The sequence below is a fragment of the Empidonax traillii genome, unplaced genomic scaffold (genome assembly GCF_003031625.1).
Source record: "Empidonax traillii isolate 1590-97213 ecotype Southwest subspecies unplaced genomic scaffold, ASM303162v1 scaffold138:size3245559, whole genome shotgun sequence".
Lineage (NCBI taxonomy): Eukaryota > Metazoa > Chordata > Aves > Passeriformes > Tyrannidae > Empidonax > Empidonax traillii.
The window spans coordinates 143842-147870 of NW_020955331.1; the positions used below are offsets into that span (position 1 = coordinate 143842).

Genomic DNA, 4029 nt, shown 5'->3' on the forward strand with positions numbered 1-4029 from the left:
TCAAATCCAATTTTCAAAGCTGTTTTATGAAAAGCAAAGTTATGAATGCTGAATGTTTTTTTAAAAAAAGAACAATCCTATGCTCTTCAATATTTATGTACCCAGTGTTATATAAAACTAACACTTTTACATGATTATTGTAAAAAATGGTTTAACTCTACTCCAGCCAAAACCAGCACATTGGCTTTCATGCTGTGATTCCAGAGCAATTTCATTACGTGAAGCAATCTAGAGTCTGTTGTAGATTACTATAATGCAAAAATATATAAACATCAAACCCTATTTCAATTAACAAAGAGATTAAAACAAAAAAATAGTGGCAGAAAACTGGAATTGGAGCTTGTTGCTTGTCGGTCTCTTGCAGATGTGTTTGATGTAGCTGTTTGAATTGCACTCACTGGCATTTTTTCAAGTGAGGGTTTTTCTGCAGTCAGCTTTCACACCTCTCCAGACATACCACAGCACAGGCTCTGTCTTGTTTCTGTTCTCGAAGCTTATTCCTTTCTGGTTCAAGAGACACAAGCTCCCTGCTCCTCTGCACAAACTACTCACAGCCTACGGAGCAGCAGCCGGTGGTCTCTGTGAGTTCAACACTTGCATAAGTGTTGGGGCTTCTTCTCTGCCCTCCATATGCTGCCCTTCCCCACCGAGGAAGCAGGTTAAAGGCCAGCACTGACTCCCTTCTCCCAAAGGACGAAGGGAACACAAAGATCCCATTGTGCCTGGGGAATGACACTGTGCCTCCTCTGCTCCTGGAGCCACGCGACCAAAGGCTGCCTCTTCCTTGGGATTCATATGACAAAGCCAGGATTTAGTTCCTCTCACAGAATATTCAGCAGCTCACAAAACCAGGCCATTGAGAAGATCTTCTCAGTGACGCAAATCTTCTGAGCAGTTGCTATGTGCCTTTGCTCTGAAGGATTCCACAATCTGCCTAAAATGCTGGCGTGTCCAGCTCAATCCTTCTCAAAATAACGAGGGCATCTGCCTGTTCCCATGGAGTCCCAGGGAGAGGAACCACAATGATACCATCGACAGCCCTGTAAGTGCCAGTTCAAATTCCAACCAACATAAAGAATGACTCCAAAAGAAGGATAAGTGAACACTCCACGCTTATTTCAACTTCTTCCCCCAGGAACAATCTTCATTTTTTTCCTTTATTCATACAATTTAAAGGTGCATAACAAGCAATTTGTCTGTCCATACTACTTTTAAGTAGCTGATCCTGAATGTTTTCACTGAACTTTGAATTCTTCAAACACAGATTAGGTAATTAATCTGCCGTTATCTTGTAGTTTTTGACCTTTCTCTAATTCTGTGCTTTCCCTAAATGATACACAGTAATGTGCCCAGAAACAGATCATCCTCAGCGCTTTCCAGAAACACTGAGCCAGGCAGGGTAAGACAAACAACTTCAGAAATTTTCAAACTTCTCTGTGTGCTTCTCTCCTTGCTCTCAACAGTCCCCTGACACAACCACCTTTTTTTTCCTGTTATCACAGAGGTATGACTGGATTTGTTTAGTTCGAGGAGATGGTGTTCTCCAAGTAGTTTGAGTGTGCTCTGCTAAAATTCCTAAGCAGAGGAATGTGTAGTGCTGTGAAGTGGACACAGGAATCAACTTAGTCCCTCTTCCTGTTTTCACTGTCTTGTGTAGTGGGATCCTACTTGTAGAGAATGTTGTAATTTCCCCCTATCGATTTCCCTGAACTTCCCAGGTGTTCTGATCTTTTGAAATACCTTATTTCAGTTTTCATGCTGAACTCTCTCTTACTTCACTAGTCTTCAAGTTAATATGTTGAGGGACGACTTGAAAATGTTAACATTTGCTTACAATCCATGTCAGAAGTAACTTCATTTAAATGAAACAAACCTAAACAGAATTCCTTTTCATGACACTACAGATCTTTTTCAACCAGGACAGGTGGTTACTTTTTTGTCATGTAAGTTCACAGAGAACACTCGGTTTAGCATTTTTGTCTGGATCACAGGACTTAGTTGGATGTTATTCTGGTCAGCTATAAAACAGTGTCATTATTACACACTTACCACAGCAGGGGAGGGGACGTGAATGCTGGGGACAGAGCGGGGCCGCACGTGGTTGGCCAGATGGCACAGGACGACACCGTCGGTGAGAGCAGCTCCGAGATCGCTGGGCAGCGACACCTTCAGCCGCGACTCGATGTTCTGTGCAGGAATGGACAGGACACACACGGACTGAGGGCTGGGCCCCTCCAACCCACCCCTTCTGCACGACAGTTCGCACGGGGCAGAGCTCCTGCATTCTGGCTCTGTCCATCCTCACGGCACTTCCCACCAGCCTTCTGAACATCCTCAAGGGAAGCTCTGTGCACTGCTGAGGCCCAGAGCTGGCTGCAGTCTGGGAGCAGCTGAGTTCAGTGAAGAACAGTTTTCACTGTACAGCACAGTGGACTAATACAACTATTATTCAAAAATAATGGAAATCAGGATCTAGGAACAGTATTCCTAACCCTACATATTTTCAGAGAATAGTTCTGCCAGAGAGAGTGAAAATAATTGTAGCTTGGAGGACAACACAGTCAACAATAGTCAAGACAACATTTTTGTCTTTAAATAAAAACTTGAACTCGGCCTAAACAGTCCTTTAAAAAGGAGGTAATTAGCATTTGTGTAAGAAAATGAATAAAAATTCAATTCAGGCTTTCAAACTTATTTAAAATAATGCTGTGTGAATTTCACTGAGTTGTAATACTGTATCTAAATTTTTAAGTATTAAAAAAGATTTAGAACAAGAGAGACTACATGGAGAATATTCTGGGATAAAAGAAGAGAGGGTGTGCAGAGAGCACCAAGTTTTGTTTTACTTAAGGTAACTTTCTCCTCTTAGACAAAGACTGTCCTTACTATAACATTTACAAAGAGAAGAAATTCTCTTTGTCCATCTGGAGTGTTTACGGTTTTTAAGATTGGCTTCAACAAGTAAATTCTTATTTATTGGAAAAATCCCAACAATTAATTGGAGCACCTCAAGGAATCCCTTCATGCTCTCCAGAAACAAGCCATGTGGCATTCTCAATAGCCATGTTTATTGGCATTGTATCTGGACACCAAATAGGAGCGTGATGGGCCTGGACAGACAAAGAGCACAAATGTAAGAAACATTTGTGCCTCAATGTTCTGCACTTAACTAAGGATAAGGCAAGAATCAATAGACAAATCCAGAACACATGAGGAAACCATGCTGTCAGCATGACTGGCAGCAGTCTCTGCTCTCCATCTGCTTTTCTGTGGGCTTTACAGCAAAGAGGAGTTTTAAAAAAGGGATTGAAAGGGGACAGCGAGGCAATTTTCCAGGGAGTTCCTTACAAGTGTAAAAGCTGATAAGGAAGAAAGGAAGCACAAATTCATGTTAAAAGCAGAGTTCACTGGACAATCAGAAGCAGGAGTCAGCATAGTTTATCTTGCAGAATTTGAAGCTGACTTTATCTAGCACAAACAGCCAAGTGAACACCTCTGTACCCATCTGAAAGAACCACGCAGACAGCACCACGCCACTTAATTTTGGTAACTATGCACCGTACTGGGTCAGTGAAACTGGTGCAGAAGACAAAGGCAGATTTAGCAGGGTCACACAATTCCTACAATGTCCACGCTCTGGCTCCTGGCAGCACTCACCTTGCGAAGCTGCTCTATCAGCTCCAGCTCCTCCTTTCGCTGTTTGGAGTTTTGTCTCACTTGAGGGTCTGCAGAATCATTAGCAGGAGACAAGGCACGGGTAGAGGATGAAGCAACAGCTGGAAGAGAAGTATGAAGCAAAGAAAATCACTAAGCACAGTTTTGCCCCATGTCATTGGGTGCTTGTCCTAGTTCTGATTTTAGAAAGGAATTTTTCTTTCCCTTTCCCCTTTTTTCCCCCTCCCCCCCCCTGCATGAATGCTATTCAAGAACCATCAAGTGAACAAAGGAGTCGGCCTGGCTCTTAACGACCGAAGTTAGTCTCCTGGCAACGACGGGGGAGGAGTTGGGAAGAAGGCGGAGTTGGTGGGA

General features: G+C 43.0%; 1 protein-coding gene across 11 annotated transcripts in view; it reads right to left on the reverse strand.

The window, feature by feature from the left end:
* Nucleotides 1–4029, reverse strand: part of LRCH3 (leucine rich repeats and calponin homology domain containing 3) — a 64017-nt gene that overhangs the window by 7401 nt on the left and 52587 nt on the right. The window lies entirely within an intron of this gene.